At 40.3% G+C, this 24,774-nt stretch overlaps 1 long non-coding RNA gene across 1 annotated transcript in view; it reads right to left on the bottom strand.

Moving 5' to 3' along the window:
- Positions 1-18: 18 nt before the first annotated feature.
- The window catches only part of LOC106517563 (uncharacterized), a 27,941-nt gene continuing 3,185 nt past the window's right edge, over positions 19-24,774 (bottom strand). The window contains exons 2-3 of the long non-coding RNA XR_001310221.1: positions 4,815-5,024; positions 19-316 (exon numbers count right to left, since the gene is read on the bottom strand). This is a non-coding gene — a long non-coding RNA (uncharacterized LOC106517563). The remainder of the gene's footprint in view (positions 317-4,814; positions 5,025-24,774) is intronic.

Genomic DNA, 24,774 nt, shown 5'->3' with positions numbered 1-24,774 from the left:
ATATATATATATAGTTTTTTACATATTGTACTTCTCCCATTATAAAGTTGCATTTTCAGTTGAGTGTGTATAAACTGTCAAAAATTCCTGTTTTAATTCAGTTTCTACATTATCCACACAGAGTTTAATGATTGTACACAATTTCACTCTTGCATTTTGTCTCTTTTAAACAGCGCTAACGCACACAAAGCTACTAACATAGGAGACAGTTGTTGCTTGCCGCCCCAACGCCTGTCATGGCTGTCAGGCCAAATCTCACGAATTATGGCTGTTCCAGATGTAAGAGATTTCTAAGCTCCCTCCAACGGTCTGCGGTCTGCAGTGAGAAAGAGAGGAGAGAAAACAAAGAGTGAGAGAAAAGTGGGTTCATGCTGTGTCATCCTAAAAATTCGACTTCCTTTCTCCATCCTTCGTTTGTGTTATCTATCTTTATTCCATCGGAAGGAAAAAAAAGTGTCATTACTTATATTACATTTGGAGAGTGTTATTTTATGCATCGTGCATGTGAAATTTCTAATGAATATGCGACTCGGATTTGGAACAGAGTGACTCCAAAAGAAGCTTTTATTTTTTAAAAGGCACCTGGAAAATTGATATATCCACAGAAATGTGTTTTTCTTTCTAAAAAGTGTTTTTTTATGTGAAATGAAATTACAACATAATCTACATTTTACTTTTGTGGCTAGAAAAGTGGAAGATGTTCAGCAGTCATTGTGTGTTTCCTAACAGAGCTACTAGTTGCTTCTGRATTGTTGAGACACTGATGATTCCGTCTGACCAGAACATTAAGTTTAATTTCCCAACATGTGTGTCAACACTTAAAATTCAACCACCATCGTCCTCTTTGTTCTTSTGGCCCGCTCTCACTCTTTCTCTCATTAGTACTTCGTAACCAGACAGTTTATTTGAAATTATGAAAGCATTACACTCTCTGATGTAGCAGTTTAAAAATCAATAGCCGAAACCCTAGCTGCCTCACTTAAGCCCTCTCCTATGGCAAAGGGGATGTCTCTTTCTCCCTCTCTCTTAAATGGTAATTTCATTTGCAGTCACTAAGACCTCGCCGATAATTACCAATGCCCTGAGAGAGAAGAGGCGAGTGAAAGGAAGAGGGGAGGGATGGGAGACAGGAGAGGGGGAAAGAGGAGCGATGGATTAAGAAAGGAGAGTGAATGCCAGTCATTAGAAAAGCTTTCCTCCTTCCCTGCTTTGATCAGAGTTAAGAACACGTTGCCTTCACTCTTTCACTCCCTGACACCAGCCTCTGCGAAGAAAGGATGGAGCATAGGAGGAGGAGGGGGGGAGGAAGAGGAGGAAAGGGGTGGTGGTGAATGAGGAAGAATCAAAAAAAAAAAAAAAAAACAGATCCCTGAAGTCTTAAATAGCAGGCCTTAATTTCAACTTTTGAGCCCATTCTGGTCTTGGGTTACACCAGGGCCGTTCGTTTTCACTGAGCGTCACCATTCAGTTTTTTTTACCCCCTTCTCCTTCATCTTTCAAATGAACTAATCAGAAAGGAGAATATGAAGTGTCCTGCAGGATCCATTTCTCCAGAAGCATATGGCAATGATTGATGGGGGACGACTTTGACTTTCTCAGGTCATCCTTGCCGCTCACATCTGGGAACATGCAATAATTCTCTTAATTTTTGACCTACTCTCTTCCTTCTTTTCCTACCCCCCCCCCACGCACAACAAACTTCAATTCTACTTTGGACAAAAAGAAACTCCTGTCAGTTTATCCTGCTTTTTCCCCCCTCTCTCTCTTTCTTGCTTTCCCAAGGCTAACACAAACAGTAATTTTGGCTGAAATAAAGGTACCGTAGTGGTTACCAGATGTTTATAAGAACTGCTGGGGCAATCCCTTTGTTTCCCCCTTTTTTTTTTTTGTTCCTTTATATAGTCCCCAAGATTTTTTTCTTCCTCAAAAAAATTTAAAAAAAACCATGGTAACTGGATTTACCATATGTGTAATGGCTAGTTGATATTTCATCATGACAAACACAGTAAAAAAGCCATAAGGAATAGAAGTTAGCTATGTTTATTACACTTGAATGGATTTCAGTTTAAAGGCGACTACTTTCGCTAACAAAAAAAWAAATAAATAAACTGCACATCTTGTGATTTATGTACATTCAGTTTTGACTAAATCAAGTCAAGTCTTTCTTTTATTTCCAGTCTCCTCACCTGAATCCAAGTTGAATAAAAATGACAAAACAAAGGTTAAGATTCAAAGCAATATAGTCTTCCTAATTAGTCATGAAAAGACAGAGGAGACGGTTCTACCCGACGGCAACTGCACTTTGTTAGCYGTGCGCTGAAATCGTCTTTGACTCCTGGTTTACAATAACACGCCGGATCTTCAACCGCTAAATGCTTTCGGGAAACCCACCCGTCCTCCTGCTGCCATGCGGTGATCCCACCTCTGAAATATTCAGTGCCATTAACATTCCGATGGGTATCATCCCCTTTCAGACACAATTCGCTCTGCTCCTCAGACCTGTGGGCCAAGGCAGGGAGAGGCCCGGAGCAGATGTTATCTGTCCTCATTCTTCACAAGACCTCTCCTGCTGCAAATGTGCTCTGTAAGAATTACCCTTGGTGTAGCAAGGAAAGGCAGCATTTTAAAATCATAAAAAAGTGTAATAATAAATTAGCACAGGAGGTTTAGATGACAAAATATTTGCAGAAGAACGATATTTATCATGCTGGAATTTGATTGTTTGTAGCGTCAGCTCTGTTCAATCAAACCCCAGGTAATTGTGTTTTTACACCAGCTTGATGAAGGCAGTGTTCTGTTATCTTTAACCATTACAAGCTCACATTGGTTTTATTGGCCAGTAAAGTTGAAATGTGTTTGATCTTAATTACTAATTATGTGACTATCTGGGCAAATTGTTTTGCCAATCATGTTGCGTGTTATCTCCCATCCTTACAACTGCTTTCATGTTGTCAAAGCCCTGAGCAGAACTGCTCACAATTAGCTAGGTGTGTGTACGTGTGTGAATGTGTGTGAGTTTGAGACGGAGACTACACTTTGAGCACAATTAGCCAGGCATTTAGGCATCTTAATTGGTGACATTCGATCTCAGGGGCTCRCTGATGAACCACTTAGCAGCAGACTTATGGATTAGCAGCCAGCAAAGCTTTTTCTTCTCTGATGTAACTAACAGGTCAGGAATTAGTGTTCTTAACTCTGCATTACAAATGAAGATAGCTGTATTGACCAGCATGGAAAACTACATCCCCTTCCACTCTACTCTCAAAACCTGTTTTCTCTAACATTTCATGTCATGTTTTTTTCTTCTTCTTCTTATTGGCCAAATTAAAAGCACTTGTTTAATTGTTGCTTGCTTCACTTGTGGAAATTTTCAGCTGCAGCGCTGGATCCAAGACTGCTCAGATTTGGTTGGGACGCAATTATTATTATTTTTTTGTAATGGCGTTGAAGCTTTCTAGGTCGTCTGGGTAACGTGCGCTGCAGCTCTTGGGAGTGTCATAAATGCCACGTATTGATGGAAGCGAGCAGGAAGTGCTTGCCAAAAAAAGATGGATAGGGCGCCACTGGTGTTCAGGATGCTTTGCTGCATTAAATTAATTTTGCATTATACTTGACTTATTCTATTGACACTTGTGTTTTCCTATGGTTCAATACTTACGGAGCCTGCAAGGGCACATGGGGAGATTTTCTTTTTTTTTTTCTTTTGTGTTACCTCGCAATACTTTTACGTTACCTCACAATATATTTGCGTTACCTCACAAAGTTGTTTTGTGTATGAACTGAATTAAATCACTTTTTTTTAAATATCCGGTTATGAAAACAGGATATGTCACCACAAGTTCATGAAATTGAGATTGATGTTGCTTGAGTGCACTCTGTTAAAATATCGGCATATGACACACTTCCATGCATGGCTGTGTGATGTATTCATTCTGAAGCTGAATTAAAGTAGTAGGCTAACTCACTAATGGTGAACATGTGAGTTTAATAAACCGGCAGGCACAACAGTGATAAATGACTTTTGCGAGGTAACGCAATACTATTGCATGTGAACACAAAAGAAAAAAATTGCCCATGTCCCCTCGCGGGCTCCGTAAATACTTGAGTGTCACGGCTCGATATTTTTTGACACAAAAAAAGAGAAATGTCCATGCCCTTCATAACTTGTAATTTGTTAAAATTAATTATGAACATTTGTTTAACCTCAAAAGTACAGTTTTTAAATTAAATGTTGCTGAAACAGCAAGTTTCTCAGTGGATCTGTGCTCGACATTGCAGCCTAGGTGGAGTAGTCGAACACAGATCCATTGAGCCTTCAACACAGCATCTTCAGAAGACAAACTGATAAAGAAAATAAATTAAAAATCTGTATTGTTCCATACATAGTGTGTATTGAACCTATAGCACTATTGAACGGTTCAATACAGATACATGTATTGTTGCACTCTTAGCAGACATTATATCTCATTTCAGTAAAGTCTTGTCCTTTATTCTTTTCTCACTCGCTTCCAAAAGAGAAGCAGCATTGATGTTTTAGCCTGTGTGTGTTTGCTCACWGCAAAATATCTCTTTGTCCAGTGTGCTGATTTAAACGAAACTCTCAAATAGTAACATGTTATAGACCTTTACTGCTGATTCTGATTCAAGATGGCTGCCACAGCTAAGTAATCCAACACAAAAAAATGCCTGAAACTATTAGAAACATATTCTTGTGCTCATCAGAAGGTGCCTTTTAGTTTAAAAGTCTGGTAGCGATATGCAGTCCCTGAAGGAATGCCAGGCCTTTAAGTTATTTTCTCCCTTTTTAAACTTACCTCAACAGAACTGACAGGGAGGCTCCATCCCGCCCTCTGTAGGTGTGCCATATTTTAGCYGCGTTCTCCCCTCCTCAGGTCATTGTCTTGTGCCGGGCTCTTCCGAGCAGAGAAGTTTTAAACAGGAGAGACAGCACTTGTCCGTTAGATTAGCGTGTCCCCAACGTCACATGGCCTTGCCTGCACACGTCACCACTTGTCTCGAGGTGCCTGTCGAGGTTCATTAGAAAATGCCCAGATTTAGGGAACAGGGAAATTTTGTCAAAAGGTAGACAAAAATGTTTGTGATGCATGCTGCGTGGCTTCACTGAAGACGGGGACATAGATTTGATTTGATTTGATGTTGCGTAAAAAAATATATGAAAATGGGGTGCTTTTATACATAAAAATAAAATTAAAAATGTGTTCAATTCTTAAACTTGTTTTGTTCCTATGCAAGGCAAAAATTCTTATTTAGTTCTAATCAACAAAGCAAACTCGGGCCGAGGCGAAAGCCAGCCAGTGGTTCAAACACCCCTGAGATTCACGATACCGTGGGACCTTCTCTCAGATTTATTGTGGGAATCAGAATTTATGATGAGTAAATTGGGCTTCTTCATCTGTGTGCCGGGGGCTTTGCAACATGCGGCCGAGATGGCTTGACTTATTGATTACAGGGAGTAGTATGCCCCATTTCAAAGGGATGGAGAGCCCCCGCCACGCAACTTCTGAGAATTAATTTGCCTGGCATGGGCCTTCATGAGAAACACATGTCCACACACACATACACACACACACACATACATACAAGCAAAGACACAAACACGCACACAGGATCCAAAGCCTGCAGGTAAAAGAATTCCCTCACTCTTAAAAGAGAGAGAATGAAAAACACACCGACACATGCATGCAGCCCCTTTTGCCCTGACACACACACACACACACACACACACACACACACACCACAGAGATATGAAAACATTTTTTTGCAGTCCTCCAAGTATTGTAACCAAAGACTGAGCAAAGATTGTGAAGCAGGAATAGCCACAGGTATGTCAAATATGTTTTCCACTTTCTAGAAAGATTGATTAAAACAAACAAATAAATAAATAAATAAATAAATAAATAAATAAATAAATCGCCTTTTCTGATTTTTGTTTTTTTTTTCGACTAAAGATTATCATTGACTGCTTAAATATGAAATAAGACTTCACTTTGAAAATACATTTCTAACTGTTTTTACTTCTATAATTTTGAATGTTAATATGTTTTTGAAAAATTTAAATGAACTAAAGAGCCGCTTTCAACTGCGAAACATGTAAAATAGTCTTTTACACATGCTACCATTCGATGACATTAAGAGTATGAAAACAAATGCGACTCGGACACGGCCTCAACTCCAAAGCGTTTCTCCAGACAAAGTCACAGCTGAACTATCACCGGCTCATCCCTGGCATTGTCCACTCGATCACCCTCTGCCCTCAGACACCAGCTCCGGTTTCACCAGCAGCACCCGCGCTAATTTATCATCATGGTCGTGACAGACGACACATCTGTGTGTGAACGGGTTGAGTGAGGGAAGAGGCGAGTGTTTGGGAAAAAAAAACAGGGAAGAGCGAGAGAAAACGTGGTAGCGGGGAGGACTCCAGCCCCACCATCGAGGATTTTAAAGGGTCGTATTTTGTTTGAAGGGCCCCATCCTACCCTTCACTCGACCTCCTTCTGTCCCCCCCCCCTACCTCCACACTCATAACACAATGTCAGCTAACCCCCTCGGCAACTGGACAGCTCATTGTCTTGGGATATCTTCTATTACAGGCCATATACTGCAAGTGGGGATATAGGAGCGAATTAAAGAGCTTAAGGAGYGAACTGAGAATGTAGACCTGCAAGGTTTATATTGCCGTATAAAACTGTAGCTTTTCAGGCTATGAGAGGGTACCGCCGTGATGGCCAGCTTTTTGTCCACTGTCCTGAGTGAAACATTCTTTTTTTTAAATATTTACAGACTGAACGCTACAGCACGGTGGAGCTGCACAGACGATCCAGTGTTAAGATTGACGTGCGGAGAGGTCGAAATCAGATGTACAACAGATGGAAACAAACACACACACACACACACCGCTCCTGCGTTCACATGTCCTGTGCTCACATTGGCGCTGTGTTTTCGTGTGGGCGCACATGCAAACCGACGAGACGGCAGGTGTGCACACGTATGTGTGCTCAAGCGAGCATATCTGTTTACTTTTTCGTCTTCCAAAACCCACTCACATTTGAATGCGGCAGGCAGGACACATYGCTCTGCTCTCTGAGCCGCTAGACAGCTCAGTCAGAATATTTTAGTGCGTGCACATATCTTTCACCCCCCCGTGCACACGCCTCCCCTGGGGGGTACCCCCATATGTGGTGCCTGGGGAGTGCAAAATGGAACTTTTTAAAAGCCRAAAACACTTCTCCCGAACAAACTAGTCTCGCTTAATAATACCGCGCTCGTGCTTCCCTGCTCTCTCACGACAGGCTGTCATTATCTACAAAGGTTCGATGTTTTGTCTGTGTTTTAGGGAAAAGGTCTTGGTTGTTGTTTTAGTATCTGAAAGCCGTGCTACATGACAGATGGCAAATAGTCTCTAAACTATTTAGAATCTATGCATCAACAAATGCATTTTGGTATGGAAATGGAAAAAAAAGGGGAAGAAGCTGGGGAATTGTMGATTTAGCGTGGAGCAACTGCAACGAGCAAACTCCTGAGATGTGCTATCGACTGAATTGCTTATTTTGGATCCGGGGTACACGCTGCAATATGTTTATGTGCATTTTATTGAGAAATCAGGAAGAATCTTTGTTGCAGAGCTTTTTTTAATACCTTATGAGAACTGGATATATATATTTTTTATTTTTGTTGAAGTAAATGAAATTATGTGCACACAGGCGCACAAAAACAAATGCACAACCTCTGTTTGTACACACACACACACACACCTTCTGCTCTTATGAAGATAAATATGACAAAGGGTAGATTTTCACCTACACCCACTGAACGGGACATACGCATTCATCTTTGCTGTTTTTGGTGTTGTGGTTTTTTATGTGTGTGTGTGTGTGTGTGTGTGTGTGTGTGTGTGCGCGCGCCTTTGCATGTCTCAAGGTGGAGGGGCCACATTGGGGATACAGCAGCAAGGGTGTGTGCACCTCACTGCCTTTTCAATGTATGGAAATGTATGTGCATTTTTAAAGTAGGGGGGCTGAATTTATTTCTCTTCTCCCCTGTATACCCTTCGCCCCTTCCTCTTCCTCCACACCTCATTCCCAAAGCTGATAGACCTATGGATGCATGATAGATGGAGAGAGAGAGAGTTGGTGGGGTTYTCTGCATGGATGCATACATGCATGCATGCATGGATGTACTGTATATGCACCCTCCCTTGCCCCCTTTTTTCCTCTCAAGTGCACGCTATAAAGTCTCTAACATGCACACATGCATACAAAAGCGCACCTCTGAATGCAGGACTCATGTGCATACCAAACGTAATCCATAGTTTTACATAATGGTGGGGAGGAAAGAGGGGAGGCAAGTCGGCTCCTGTGGCAGGGTGATAAAGATAATATGAATCATCTGACTCTTTCTCCTTCTCCCTTTATGTATACACGTTCACCCAGGGAGATGCTGATATGCTATAGGGGAATATAATGAGACGTGGAAAAGGTCCCCCTCCAATTGGCAAGAACACATGTGGGTCATATGTGAGCTTTGTGCAATTTTCACTATATGAAAGGATTATGCTTCATGGTGTTCTAAGATACAAGTAAATTGCTCCAAGTGCAAGCTATATTCGTGTGTGGTGGCAAAACTGTTGCGCTATTTGCATGTATTGCATAAAAGCACTGAGTATTCACAGCTGAGTGCACTGTTTTCATATGTGACTGGATTCTGTGCACATTTAAACAATCTAGTGTTTTTCTTCTTYTTTTTTCGTCAGTGGGAATAATTAAGCAACACACTCCGTATACAAACAAAAAAAGGGGAACTTTATGTTAATTATTCAGAGAAAGTTAATTTTTGTGGGGAATATAATTAAAAGCATTTAACCATCAGGGACAGAAAGAGATCAAAGATGGATATTTGATGCTGTGCAGATAGCATTTTTTAAATGAGCAAACCCTCTTAACTTCATAATTATCTTTGCTGTGAGAACTGAGGCACAGAGTTCTTTTGTGTTAATTCTGGGATTTAAATAGTCCCGCAAGAAACAGATGAAATTAATTAGAAATAATTACAGATCAACATTTTTACTGCTTTCCAATGTGAATATATATGTAAATATAGACAGTGGAGAAGTAAAGTTTTGCACTGGTAGATTTCTTCTGGAAGAGCACTAATACAAAAATAATAATAAATAAATACATAAAAAGAAGTAATTCATCGGTTAATTTAATATGGTATTGTGTGACTTAAAGTTCATGTTATTTTTTTAAATTTGAGAATAAGCTGTAATTAATTTTGGATCTGTTTACATAAAACCATCCCATTATGCTGATAAATCAAAGGAAGCCCTGTTATCTATGGAAGATATATATATATATATATATATATATATATATATATATATAGTATTTGAACATCTGCTGTGTTTTTGCGCAATGTTTCTGCTGAAGCCAACATTTTCACTCTGATGTCCAGATATGTCTATTCAAAAAAAGAGGTGTGTGGGGAAAAAGGGGAAAAAAGTAGTATAACTTGAATTTTGTCTTTCAGTTTCAGCATTTTCATGGAAAAAATAATGTAAAAATAATAAAATGGTTTTCTTCATGTTTAATGTCAAACCTAAGCCTTGTATTACTCTACTTTGAAGATGCAGATGAATGTGTAGGTTGTAGCTCATTTTATTAGTTATACAAATTGTTTATTTCACTATTGTGGTGAACACAGAAATTGTGGGTTTTGCTTTAGCCACAATATCTATGTCTTGTCATTTGTCTGAGATGGGGTGATTGTTGTTGTAATAGAACTAATACCTTTATGTTTAAGCAAGTAATTCATGACATCCTTTAATGACCTAGGTTTTCATGACATGCTGTTCATCTGCAGATAGAATGATTAAAGTCAGAACAAGATTTGCTAACAAGTCATTCTTAGATATCACTTGTGTTTATCTTTGTGTTTTCCATTGACCTTGTATCAAATCTTGCTAAGATGACATTATGGTGTTTGTAAATATATATATATGAGGCCTCTCGAGACACAGGGTTCAACAGAGTWCAACAGTTKTGTGGAGTGACAGAGAGAAGCAGAGGCACAGAGACAGGCCAGGTTCTCTGTGTTTCCTGTTGTTGCAATAAAACTCAGCTGATCATCCCACGGAGTAACTCCGTTCTTGGACCACGTATTTCTGTCTTTGTTAGACAAATATTTACCATAACAGTTGTCTATGTGAAACACCAGTACACTAGAATAAAACCTGCAGGTGTCTGTGCCTCACATATTCTCAGGAAGCTGTTGACCTCGTCTCCCCACCACCACCACCACCACTTCCACCCGACAAACAACCTGTGTGTGTCTTTTGGGGGACCCCTGACTTGACCACGGAGGCACTGAGGTGGTGGGACTAAAGCTCAGACTTTAAACAAATCACTCTGATTGACAACAAAGACAAAGGGGGAATGGAGGTGTGTTAGCCTATGGATGTGTGGCGGGTGGTACATAAAGGTTTGAATAACCGGAGGAAGGTCACTAGAGTGTGTCTAGTTTAGACTCATTTTTTTATTATTCTTATTGTTGGGAAACAAATTTTTTGTCTAAATCTTTTTTCAGTCTTGTAAAAAAAAAAGGTTTAACACTCTATTTAAGCAACTAACACTTCCAAAAGCACGCAAACACAGTATTGCAAAATAATAACTGAAAATAGCATCTAGCACTGCTGAAAAGTCAATAAAAGTATTTGTGAAATAGACCAGTACTTCAACTACATGTGGTAAAGACAAGTTTAAATGGAAAAGTGTTAAGAGGAGATTAAAGGGAATAGACTAATGGCATGGAGTCAGATTGGGAGAATGGTTGTTTGTGGATGAAAATGATTGAGCATGAACATGCAGGGGAGAAGGCTCATTGGAAACAAAGCTATAGGAAATCAGGGCGAAGGTGAGAGAWTGAGTGTACAGGAAGAATRGGAGGAGGAAAATGTTAGGAAGGATGTGAAGAAAAGACTGGAAGGAGAACAAGTGATTGTAGGAGGGGGTTGAAAGAGGTCAAGGAGCATAGCATCATGTCGAAGAGGGTGAAAAGTGTGTGTATGTGTGCACAGGTATATTCCTATTAGTAAGCAGAAGGTGAAGGGTGAGGCCTAGGCACATGTCTCTCAAAATGGTCAGAGAGATGGACAGTCAGCGCTGCACACACTGTGTGTGCTAACATTTGCACATGTGCATGTGTCTTTTTTTGCACTTCCCCTGCATGTGTGTTTGTGTGTCTTTGGGTGTGTGTTTTAATAGCCACAGTCAGAGAGCCTCTGTCAGACGGTCAGCTAATTGGCCATCTTACAAGTACAGAGGAGGCTGCTCGCAAATTGGCAAAAAGGGCAACTGGCTTCAATCTGATACCAAACTCCCCTCTGTCACGGTGCTGTCCATTAGACAACAGCTTAAGTCAGGGAAATGGAACAAAAATAAAGAAAAACAGAATACAAAACAGGGGGAAAATATTGCCGTAATTGTGCTTTGGAGACTCGTATTGTTGCGCTCGACCCGTGTGTAGCGAGACAATGGGGATCATGCAAGACTTAGCGTAAATAAAAATTTGGGGAAAACATTGCCAACTCTAGGGGATGGTGTTTTTTTTTTTTTGTGTGTGTGTGCGTGTGTATGTGTGTGTGTGTTCCTGTTGCTGAAGCCTCATGTATTTTAATCCATGTAAAGTCCCAACTGGGTTCCAATTAGGAACAGGTTTCCTAACGCCCTGTGGGGAAACTGATAATTATGCTGTTGACTGTGGTTGTGACTTACAGTGTTTGGGGGTGTTGATGTGAGTGTGGTGCAGGGGGACCCAACACATTGTATGATATTCTTCTTTTTTTCTATTTCTGTAATGTGTACAATGCTGATGTTGTTAGCTGTATCAAATGATCCTTCATAATTAGACACAATACAGAGATTTGAATCCTCTTATCCCAGTTGTTTATTATAAGTAGTGGGACTAAAACACACACACAAACACACTTGTGTTTCACATTCAGTGTTAGCTTAAAGGCTAAACAGAATACTCTGGTCAGGTTTGCCGTTTTTGAGCATTTTTGGACCTTAAGACAAACACCTTAACATAAGAATATGTTTAGATGTTTGTGTGCCATTTCAAAGAGCTGTTCAGGTAGTAATGATCTTTAATATTCATGTATTTTTGCACCAATAATAGTATTAGCTTTACAAATAAGTCTTTATAATTGGACATGATGGGGAATTAAAACCCTTATTCAAGTTGTTTACTTTAGATTTACAGCATAGAGATGTAAGAACATTTAACACGAGTGCAAAGGAAATTTCGGGGGTGATCTTGAATGTGACTAGGAGCTGCATCCTACAGCTCAAGAAACTCCACAGCCACATCTAACCTTGAAAATAACGTGATGCTGATGTAGTGGACAATGTGCCACTCATGTACACGTAAAGGCTGAAAAATGTCCTTTCAGAGAAAGTGGATGATTCAGCTGTAGAATTTGTTCTATCGTGTACGTTACGTTGCCAAGCTGAGCCTACAGGTTGGCAAACAAAAAGTGGAAATTTGTCTTCCTGTTTAGATTTGAGAAGACTGACATATGGTGTTTAAAAACAGAAAAAAGAGGAAGAAAGCTGTGCGTTTATTTTTAGCAGGCCTTTTTTTGGACATGTTAAGGCTCTCTCTCACTGACTTTGTCTATGGAAAAACACCTCACAGAGCTGAGTTGAATGGGAGATATGATGCAGCATTATTTCCTACAGTGCATACAGATGCTTGGGTTTGTTCATTCTGCTGTAAACTGTTGCCAACGTACTTGCGTAAGAGCTGTAAGAACCAACTCCAATTTGCAAATCTGAGATAACTGTTATGCTCGCCTCTAAAGATTTCTGTCCTTTCATTTTCAAGTCTCTCTTCTTCTTTCTGGTTCATGGGAAGCTGGTGTCTACCTCCAGCARGCACTGTGTGAGAGGCAGGGGACACCCTGGACAGTACGCAAGTCTGTCACAGGGACACAATGAATCAAATAACCGTCTAAGCTTGGATTATTCCCACAGCTCATATAAGTAAATAAACAACAATAATGACGACTGGATATTGTTTTTATTATTATTTTTTTTTTATTTTTCACTGAACGATCAATATTATGTTGGGTGAAGTGTCCGCAGAAGAAAAACCTTTGTTTTTGTTTGGTTAATGGTGGTGATGGGAAAAACGACATGAACACTAACTGCTCTTCTATCTTAACAACAGGCTTCAGACATATATATATATATTTAACAAAATAATATGTAGAAGGAAGAGCTGCTCTGGTCCAGCTCAGTACTGCGTTGCTCTTCAYCAACAAAAACACACCAAAGCTCTGACCAATCACACGCTGTGAGCCGCAAGGTCTGTGTCGCAGAGTTCTGACTGGGGACAGTGTACAGGACACYGGGGGATAGCAGCGGGAGAGCAGACGGAAGTTACGCAATTTTTTTGTCACTCAGCAGGGGGACCAGCCTTTAMACTCCCACCCACACCTAGGGACGATTTAGTCTTACTGGTTAACCTAACATGAATGTTTTTGGTCTGTGGGAAGAAACCGGACTACCTGGAAATAACCAAAGAGCACGGCGATTAGGAAGGCCCCAAGACCGGAGTTGATTCTGTGACCTTCTWGCAGAGAGGYGACAGCTCTAACCACTGCGCCACCATGTCGCCCTCTGAAGATTTTTTCACATGGAAATTGGGAAGCCAAGGCTTGACAGAGAGCCACGAGGAATCTTTTGAGCCTGCAAAACAGCGTAATTGTTTTGCTATCCAATCGGGTGTTGTGCTACACATAATATATGGTTATTTCATGCAGCCTCCAGACTGCCAAGATGTTTTCAATTTGGCACGGCCCTGCGATCATGATATCAGAGAGAAAGGAGAGGGAGCGAGCTTCCAGTCTGGGATGGCCAGAGCAGCGAGAGGGCAATCATTTCGCAGAACTCAAAGACTGCCACCCCCCCACTCCCAATCACACACACATATTCTCTCTCTCCCTTCTCTTTCTCACTGGGACGAATAATTCCACAGTTGCTGAGGCACTGAAAAAGCAATCTGCGGAATACCCCAGGGTCATGTCTGTGGCGGGATGATTTGTGTGAAATGTCATACATTAAATATAAGTTTAACATTCAGCCCGGTGCACTGTAAAACTGCCCTGTCGTTGCCACAGTCCACCATTCCCCAGCCCTCCTGCGCAGAGAGCACTCGGGTTCAGGAAAGTGGCCACAAAGGAGGTGGACACACACACACACACACACACACACACATGTGCACGCCACCCCTTGTGTCGGCCCACTCTTGAAGGTAGAGGGATGAAGGTGGGGTGCAGACAGCAGGGAGTTGCGAGGCCATTCAATCCGCAGCTGCTTTTCATTTATGAATGTGAGAACGTTCAACTTTTTTTGCCTGAAAACCAAATTTCCCTTTTTACACACACACACACACACACACACACACACACACACACACACACACACACACACACACAGATACCAGACTGAAGCTTCAGCTTTTCTCCTGTTTGTAACAAATATTGTCAGTCCTGTCCGCCTGCTTCTCCTCCTCNCACACACACACACACACACACACACACACACACATGCAAAAGAAAAATTAATTGTCTGAGTTTCTTTCTTTTTTTTCCTTGACAAGAGTTAAAAATAGGAAGCAAAAAAAGGCAGAATCTGCAGACAGACTGATGGACTAAGAGATGGACAGTGGGTTTTGAGGCAGGTGTTGAATTTGTGCTCAGGCTGAAAGATGAGAAAGTAAGAGGGGTGAGGGGGAGGGAAAAAAAGGTTTCTGACTAATTCATAAAGTTTCAGGAAAATAGCAGCCAGTGAAAGCATGAGAAGTGAGAGACAGAGGAAAAAGGTGTCTCCAGGGACTTCAGTGAAGCAGTCATCCCAAAGAGAGAGAGAGAGAGAGAGAGAGAAGAGAGATTCTGTCCATCTTAGCAGATGAGAAAGAAATGACAGAGAGGGTACAAAGGATGTCATCCGGCAGAAGGACAACTGATGAGTTTCCTCTCTTCTCTCTTTGTCTTCCCGTCTCCCTCCCTCATGGCTTGTTTGTTTGCTCTCAGTTTTTGCCTGGAGAAAGTTTCTTTCTGAACGAATACAATAAGATCATCCGTTTGATATGTAAACAACTATGTTGGGGGATATTTCTGAAATGCGAAATTCATTGAATACGGCCAACTTTGGTGATGATCAAAGGGCAACAGTGCATCTTTGAGTATAGGTCTACAACCTGAATCAGTGATGATTAAGCCATGCAAGGCTTAGGTGGATGCCRTTCATGAATGTAATTATGTGCCTCTCTGCTTTTTCAAAATGTTTTATCTGCTTGGCACAKTTCAGTTTGGTCTTTCCCTTGTGGTGTTTGGCATCATTTGCATCTAAAAAAATCTATGCATTTTTTAAACGAATTCTGCCTATTATTGCCGTGAAAGAGCTTACCACTAGATTTATCAATTTCACCTTGAAGGTGTTGTACTTGCCTGTGCATTTGTAAGCAAGCTCGGATTCTTTGAAGACAAACACAGTATCGTTCAATCTGCACCCCCCCCCAACCCTCTCCCTTCCTGTTTCCCCCCCTCTACTTCAAAGCAGAAAGGCTGAGATGAAGGTTTGGGAAGAAATGGAAAACAAATTGTTCATTTGTATCTGGGAGGAGATCAGACACTTGAACAAATGTTCTCTGCAGTCACTCTTTACATGAGCCGCGGTAAAGTTAACTTATGATTCAGGAGCAAGGGAGTCAGAAGGAGGCAAGGCCCTGACAGCAGCTGTTTTAAAATTTCAACCAGACAATCAAACTGTGTAAGTAAAAGTGAAGCCGGTCACTCATACGATCTGAGGCATATTTTTCTCTGAATCTAGGTAACCGGAACAAAAATTTGCACACTGCTCTGTATCAAAATGTGCATTAATCTGTTAAACTTCAATGGCATAGAATGTAAAAAATGACAAAAGGTTACTTTGGTTTTTTACCAAAATATCCCATGAACCACGTAATAAATTTTAATGAGACTTGAAGGAAGTTATAGCTGAATAAATATTAAAAACTAACATTCACATTTGACCCAATCCAATATGGCTGTTATAAACAACTGACCATAAAGCTGACATATCTTTCAAAATCCACTTTTTACATGCATTTTGTTGTGTACTTAGAGTCTCTAGGAGTGTGATAACTGGAGCTAAAACAACACATATTCTTCATTCATACTGTTAACCCAGAGTAAAAAGTGTGTWTTTACAAATGAACCATTGAATCTGTTTTAATAAAACTTTCAAGAAATAGTTATTAGGCATAGAGTATCTCTATAATTAAGTAACTTTGAGTTAACCCAATTAAAGATGGCTGACTGTCAAAGACAAGAATGGGTATAATTCTGTTAATTTTACAGATATTGTGATAAAATCTGGTGTGGTGGTAGCTGGTAGTCATTCATAACAAATGCTTTAAGTGTGACATTTTAGGATATTGCATCAGATTGTGCATAATTTTTTTCAAGGTTTAATCAAGTTTATTCTGTCATTTCTCAGCATAGGTTGATATTAGTCTAAAGCTCCAGCATAAAAGGTAGTATGTGTTCCTTCAGAGAACACCAGGACTTTAATTACTATAAATATTTTAGGTTCTGGTGGTATGAAAAAAAAATCAACCATTGGCTGTGACTATGTGTAAGCTAAGCCTGTGCTTGAARTCCTTCGTAAAACAATTAACTGTGCTCTTCCACTTGTAAGAACTCTATTTTCATTTACCATATTGTGGGAAAGGACCCCGCAGCTTTGATCTTCAAAATAAAGCTACGCTCTTTCTCTGATAAAATAAAGGCCATCTTTTTGATGTCCAAGGGCACGCTTTACTCCACTAAAACATACAATGCTGAGTTAAATGGATGTTTCTTTTTTCTCTTGTTAAATAATTGGATAAGCACTCAGGTGGCACATGTAATAATCTGCTGTACACTTAAAAAAAGGGTGATGCTGGACACGTTTAAAGGTTAAAAAGAAAATGTTTTTTTTATTGCCTTTGCACCAATTTGCGGTGCCAGTGTTTGAGATTAAGAACCACGAGACTGAACATTATTGGAACAGCCACGTCTTCGTTACACAAGCAGTCCTTCGTGTGCCGCAGTGGGATATCCTCACAATTAATGCCCATATTTTGTGTGGAAACTGAATAGCTGAATCGCTGCTGTAGAATAGGCTTGAATATAGTTTATGTAGCACTATATGCAAACAAAACAGCTTAAAAACTTCATATCGCACAATTTTCTATATGTTTTAAACTTTGAACCCATGATTGGAATATATGGCTTGGCAGGAGTGGGCCAGACTGTGGCTCCTTGGCAAATCAAGGCAGCAAATCAGGAACAATGGAGCCCTCAAAGACCAGAGTGGGGATCAAAGCAGCACTAACTGGCCATTGCAATCCAATTGAAATGTTCTCTTTGCATCTCTCCAAACGTAATGGATGTTGAAAGTGGGAGGTGAAAAGAAAGAGCTGCTTGCTCACATTTGATGTAAAATTGCAGATGGAAGAAGAGGGGAAAAGGAACATGTGACAGTCCAGTCCTTCTCGAGTCATCTGCTGCAGAAGCTTCATAATGTCCCTTGGTTATTTTGACTTTGAATTTGTGAAGACCCATTTTCCCTCTCGTTTTTAGCTTCCTTTGAAGCCTCCAATGGTAACATTAGGATGATATATGAGATGCTATGCTATAGCCCTTGTGCATGTGGAGTCGATTGAAGCAGGCCATTTCTTAAAGTGTCCTAGCTCTCATTCCCTCTGTATTTTCTAATCTCACTCCCCTTTGTCTCCCCCGTCATTTCCTCTCTCTCTCTCTCTCTATCTCTCTCTCTCTCTCTCTCTCCATCTCACCAGCTCTACATTTGAATGTGTTGATCACCTGGGGAGATGCTGCATTAATGCTGATGCCCGGTAAAATGGCAGAATCTCCTTTTTATTTATCTGCACTAAAATTTCTCCCAATCTTTCCAGCACATTTCACTCAATCACGCAACTCAGGCCATTCCATTAGCCACACAGGGGCGTTTTACTCCATTGAGCACAACACGCCCCGCACTTCTATGAATATAGATTCCTCTAAATTATGTATAATGGGAGTGCTCGGAATTTTAGCATTTTTTTGCTAAGAGGGTTTCAGGACGTACGAGTTGTTTCTGCCTCTTTTTAAGTGCATCTTGAAATTTGCAAAGTGTGTGAGAGAGTCTCGTGACGCATCCTTTGAGTTTGTTGGTACTGTGTGGGTGTCTAAAGTCGTGTAAAGTTGCCAGACGATCATATACATATGCTCTAAGGAGGGTGTTGTGGATAAAAAGTTCATCATATACATATTTAAGATTTTTTTCCCCTGAATAATTGTGTTTACAGGAAATTATTAACCCTCCTGATTCTTAGGGTCAAAATAACCTGAGATCTCAGAGGCCTCAGGGCTCATTTTGACCCAAAGACAGCAGGAGGGTTAAGTGGCATAAATGGGGGTATTCACAAAGTATATATTACTGTTGTTTTTAGTCGTATATGTGCTGTCATTTATATCTAAAGAACTAAGGTCCTATTAGGGGTCTGAATTTGATCTCCTATTGTGCTCATTATTTTCTGTTCTGAGAGTGAGTAGTGTGACTAATTGGATGGTGAATAATTTTAATTCACATGCTGGCGGTTGGTGTCCGTGTACCTCAGCGGGAGGGATGGACACAGCAGAGCTATATCAACAAACAAACCAGCGATTCTATAATCAGAAGTAAATCAACATCCTCATTACTGACTCCAAGCTGCTGCCCGCATCAAAAAAAGGGGCTTCAAAACTCTTCCGCCCTTGTTTTCAGACTATGATTATGTTTAGTGTCAGGCCAGACATATCAACTCTTTTTTTTTCTTGGAAACATGCGCACCAGGATGCTAACAACCAATTCGGAATGGGATGGGGGTGGGGGGCATAATGATTATAAACTCTACTAGTGTTACTAGTGTATTTTTTAGATATTGTATCAGTGAGCAAAACATGGCAATTAAAATTAGAATTATTATTTTATTTTTATTTATTCATTTTTACTTAACAAACATTTCTTAGACAAAACTGTTTTAGAATCAAGGACAGTCATCAGTGGTCAGGGAAGTTAATAAATCCAGTTTCTTTGTAGTACTATCTTTTCAAATGAACTTTGTCTCCACGTGCAATAATCTGAAAACTGTCTCAGCTTTTCTCTAATAATTGTCAGATTTGGGAAAGTTTTTAATTGTTATTAAAACTAATAAGAACTATGTGAAGCTCATGTGTTTGCATTTCATTTTAAAGGGGCAATATCATGTAAAATCGACATTTTTGAGTTTTATATCATGCTATAATGTTATACTCGCATAAAAAACCTGCCCAAAGCCTTGCTTTGACTCATTCATGCATGTTTGAGAAATCCTGCAGCGTTTTTAGGAAGCCATGCTGAGGAGCAAAACGACAGGTGGGGACCAGAAACGCCCCTGGGACGTGTCTTTAAGCTGAACTTCCTCATGGCAGAGCGCACCCCCCTCACCCCCACCCCACACACCCCACTCATGACTCCTGCAGGCTCTTGGGTGAAAGTGAAAGTGAAACCTAACTGTCTGCTGAGCTCAACATTAGTTCTCACTCAGTGAAGCTCTTTTCAGATTAAAAAGACCTTTGAGGAAACGTATTTTCAGATGCCAAGTAAACTGCATCATAGCACAGCCACACACACACACACACACACACACACACACACACTGAAATGGGATGGGACAGAAACGGAAGGTGGTTCTTAAAGAGACAGAGGCCAATTTCAAGGCGTTTAGAAGAGGAAGTGATGAGAAGATGTTTATTTTCTATTTAAACATAAAAACAGCTTTTTAATAACAGCTAAAGGTGACATAGATACTTTATTATGGTATAGTATTTAAATGTATGCCTGAGAAACACATAATATTGGCCCTTTTAAATAAAGATGCTTGCAGTACACGATTTTTCATTGTTTTTAGCAGCTTTTTTAAACAGTAAAAACAAAACTTTCTTCACCCTTTTTCATAACCGTTTTTTGTTTTGATTTGTTTTTGCAACTGACTATATTATTTCCACTTTTGCGTGAGTTCAGTACAAAAATGCATTCTTTTTTTTACTTTGTGTGGTCCAGCTGCAGTAGCAGTTATTTATCTATAACTGTTTTGGCCCAACCTTTCCTCTTCTGCTCCATTTGGATCTATAGTGCCAGATCCAGTAATTGGAGCAAGTGCCTATCAGATCTCACTAACCACCAGAGCCAGTGCCTGACCTGTGCAACCTGGGCTGCTCCAGCACCACTCACCTAGCTGTCCTTTTACATCACGGGCTAATCGTCAATAACATATTCCATACGATCACATGACTGTGCGTTTTATTTGCCTTCGGCTACGCTTGGCAGCAGCCGGCGCGAGGCAAAGGCCAAGAGGTTGAAAATCTGCAGGACCTCCCCTGCGTGTTTTCTGAACACCTCACCTGTGACACCTGCTGAAAATATGCTGTATACGTACAAACACGTGTCAAAATCGATTTAGGAAGGAATTGTCGGTGATGCAGCAGCAGCGGTGGTATGCAGATGAGTGGCAGGGAGGTTGTCAGTGTGTCTCAGGCTGCGGTGGGTTTGGATGCTGGCTGTCTGTGTTGTTAGAGTGTAATGGAAGTGTCACCCCTGAGGAAAAGCTGCTGGCTGCTTAGGTCACCGTGCCCTTCAGCACATGACACACACGTCGTCGGTGTGACAGGAACATGCAAAAAGCGTACGGACACCATGGCAACTGAAGCGGCGTGTGTGTGTGCAGGCGTCCACAGCTGTGTGTTTGTGCTCGTATTGATCCAACGTGACGTCTAAACTGTATTATTGACCTAAACGTTGTTTCTAACATCTAATCTGTTCGAGCTCAGATGTAATTTTGTAAAGAATTTAGAAACACTTGTTAGTTTCACTTAAGAAATTGTCGGCTGATGGGAATTTATTGCAGCGATTCAGATGGATTGCTTTCATAAAAGCCGGTGTTGCATTGAGGGAGCCAAATATAGCAAGTGTTCCAGTAACTGTATGATGCCTCCTCACACACACACACACACACACACACACACACACACTGACAAATAAACAAACAACAACCACTCTCACATATACAGACACACACGCACACTTTTTATTGATCTACAGCTTAGCTCATGCCAGCAGGTAGTCCAGCTCACCGGTTATTCTGAGGAATTGCTTTCAGTAGTTCCATCCACACACATGCTACATGCTTGTTTCCAGTGGCTAAATCTACACAATTTGTACACGGCCAACTCTTAAGACACCATCACCTCCTCTTCACAGATCAAGAGCTGGGTTTGTCGATACCACCACACACACACACGCACACACAAACACACACACACAAACCCTCAAAAACACGTAGCCTTTTAACTCAACCACGTTTAAAGCTGTGAAAATATCAAGCTGAATTCTGTTGCATTGTTAGCTCTTTGTCCTCCATATTCATCCCTTCCTCCTCTAAATATTGCTTTACTTGCTCCTCAGTCATAGTCRCGCTTTTCGAATCCTCCTCGCAGCCAATAACACAGTCTGGGGTGTAAAAAATGAGGGATTAAAGCGTGTTGTCTGTGTGTGTTTGAATGACTCGGCCGTGCTCGTGTCTACTTTGTTTGGTTGTGTTGTGAACAGCTAGGCCTCGCATCCTCCGCCGCCCCCCCCCCCCCTATTTTTTTTATTGTAGTCTAATCTGAAAATTATGGAAGAGGATTAGGGCCACTGAAAAGATAAAAAAAAGGAATTCTGACTTTAATCTCAGAATTCTGAGAAAAAAAGTCAGAATTCTGAGAAAAAAAGTTAGAATTCTGAGGTTAAAGTCAGAATACCTTTTTTTCCCAGTGGCCCTAATCCTCTTCCGTAGCAAACAAGAAGGAAAGGCCACAAAGTTCAGTTCGTTAAAACAACATTTGGCACAATCGAATGTTTCTCATTAAAGTCAATCAGCTCGCGGACAACAAAAGAGCCTTTCACTGCCGAATATGAAGTGAAAATAAAAAGCAGGGTAACGCTTTAGCTGGCACCCTCGCTCGCTGTAATATGTGCGYGGGCCTCCGCCTCCTCTTTCCCCAAAATCGGCCTCTTCTTGTTTGAAACGAATCAAATTAAGATGTTCAAGGATTTTTTTTTCTGGGTCCCCTCAGAAAGGTCATGAGTCTAATATAATTATGGCGCATAACTGTGGTAAGAGAAACAGATGCCAAGAGATGATATGAACATGGAGCTGTAAACTGCAACTTTCTCTTCACTAAGCAGAATGTTGCTTTGTTTTTTCAATATCTTTAACTAAGGCTTGTAAAGCAGCCCTGTTAGAGACTTTATTTAGGTTTACCTCTGTCTGACCTCCTCGGGCTCTGCCTCCACTTTCCCTGCTTTCAGAACAGCTGGAAGCTCTGCATGAATACCAGGTGGTTTTACAAACTGTATGAAATAACCCCAGAATGGCAGATTGTTAAAAAAATGTTGTGATGTACAGAATTCCTTGACATGATTAAGCTTCAATGTAGACCACTTTAACATTTTTATTATGTTCAAACTAAATTTGATCAGTAATCTAAAACACTGAAAAACTACCGAGGCTTTAGGGTTTATTAAAAGTTTTTTTATATTTAATACAGTGAAATAAATAACTAGGGATAGTCTACTTTTGTTGGCAAATATTATTTTTTATAAGTAAAAAAACAATATTGAAGTGAATAAAATATATAACTGAAGTGGTAAATGGATAAATAACAATATAAATTAAGTTATAGTGTATTCTTATAATAAAAAAGGGGATAAAGGCATTGAAATTTATAGCATAAGAAGACTTATTCTGAGTTGTGGGATTCTGTTCAAATTTTGGAAAATGACACAAGCTTTTAATTTCAATCCTCAGAATCTCTGCTTCTGTGTTTGAGAGTCAACAGATACCTGCAGACTGCAAAATGGAGACTGTGTGGGCAGGAGAGCTTTCACTGAAGCCTAATAATAAAATTTGTTTTCTGTTTTAATACGAAGAAAACATGTTTCAAGACATTATTGAAAGGTACTTTTTCCCCCCCAGAGGCACTAAACAATATACTTTCCTAAACCTGAATAACTCCAATACGTATAATTAGGATTATACTGTAATACTATTTAAATATTAAAACACTTGAATATCTAAATCACGTGTCAAACTCAGCAGGCCAAATGACTCCCATCTGGCCCACCAAGGGGGGCAGTTATTATTATTTTTTTTAACTTATGAAAATTGTTTTTAAATCTGTGGTAAAATTTAAAATTTATGATTTAATGCAACACAAATTTAAAAGGTGAAAGTTAATAACATTTGTCCTGCCCCAGAGCTGTTGGCTTTAAGTAACTGAGCGATTTTTGTTGGATAGCACAGTATAAAATAAGCTGCTTTAAAGCCTGCATTGACCGTAAACTACATCTCCCACAATGCATGTTGATTATTACTTTTTAATGTTTATAACAGAACATGTTAAAACATTGTTTCTATGCTGGAAATACCACATAGATTAGTAGCATTGAGAGAAGGAATGTGTTTAGTCGAAGTTAAACATTAAACATAACAGTTTATTACGACTGGCCCTTTGAGGGCCTTGAGTTTGACACCCCTGATGTAAATGTAAGAAAAATTATTTTCTTTTTTCTTTAAGTAAATGATTCATGTGTTTGTAGGGTAAGTGTATTTTTCCTAATATTTTTCTTTAGTTTATAAAAAAAATTGCAAACTGGCCTATTGATGCTTTTGGCCATCTTTGTCTGTCACAAGACTCACTTTTTGCAGCTTTAGCGGTCCGTCAAAGAGTCTCTACACATGCAGAAAACTCTACAGTACCAGTAGGTGTGTGTGAGAGAGAGAGAGAGAGAGAGGGAGAAAGGATCCTGTCAAAAAAATCATCTTAACTAAAATACTTTTTCCCCCGTCTGCATGATATATATCACTCACGTGCAACACTGAGCACGATAGCCTTCGCTCTGCATTGTTTATGCATGTAGGTCTTTTTTGACACTTTAACCTGTATTTCTTAAACAATTTGGGTTCTTCGGATCCGTTCTCTGCTGCCTGAAGGTGACAATAAGCCGAGACCAAAAAAAAAAAAGAGTAAAAGAAACAAAGCTGGGGTAGAAAACGAAGGAAAAACTCAACTTTTAATGATTATAATAATCAGCACAATGACTAACCAACAAAGAAACAGGTGTATGTGCATATCTGTGTAGGAGGATGGAGGTGGCAGTGTGAGCATGCTCTATCTGCTATTTGCTTGACTGGTAATCAGGCAAACACGCTGCAAGTCTCCTGCTATGATTTGCCCCCCAGTGTGTCTCCAGTCTGAACGCCTGTGAGTAAGTCAATGTTTTTCTATATAGACATGCATGTATTTATATAGAATCCAGACTGCAACGTGTACAGTGTGTGTGTGTGTGTGTGTGTGTGTGTGTGTGTGTGTGTGTGTGCCTGCCAGTGGCACAGCATTTGCATGCAACTTTACATATGCCTGGGCTGACTGTGTGTCCATTTCTGAGCGTGTACATTCGCTTCTTGTGACTTCCCCTGGCTACAAGGTGCAGTGTATGAGGTTTACAAGTTTTGTGTGTGTGTGTGTGTGTGTGTGTGTGTGTGTGTGTGTGTGTGTGTGTGTGTGTGTGTGTGTGTGTG

This window comes from Austrofundulus limnaeus, unplaced genomic scaffold (genome assembly GCF_001266775.1).
Source record: "Austrofundulus limnaeus strain Quisiro unplaced genomic scaffold, Austrofundulus_limnaeus-1.0 Scaffold50, whole genome shotgun sequence".
Taxonomy (NCBI): domain Eukaryota; kingdom Metazoa; phylum Chordata; class Actinopteri; order Cyprinodontiformes; family Rivulidae; genus Austrofundulus; species Austrofundulus limnaeus.
This window is presented reverse-complemented; position numbering and strand designations above follow the sequence as displayed.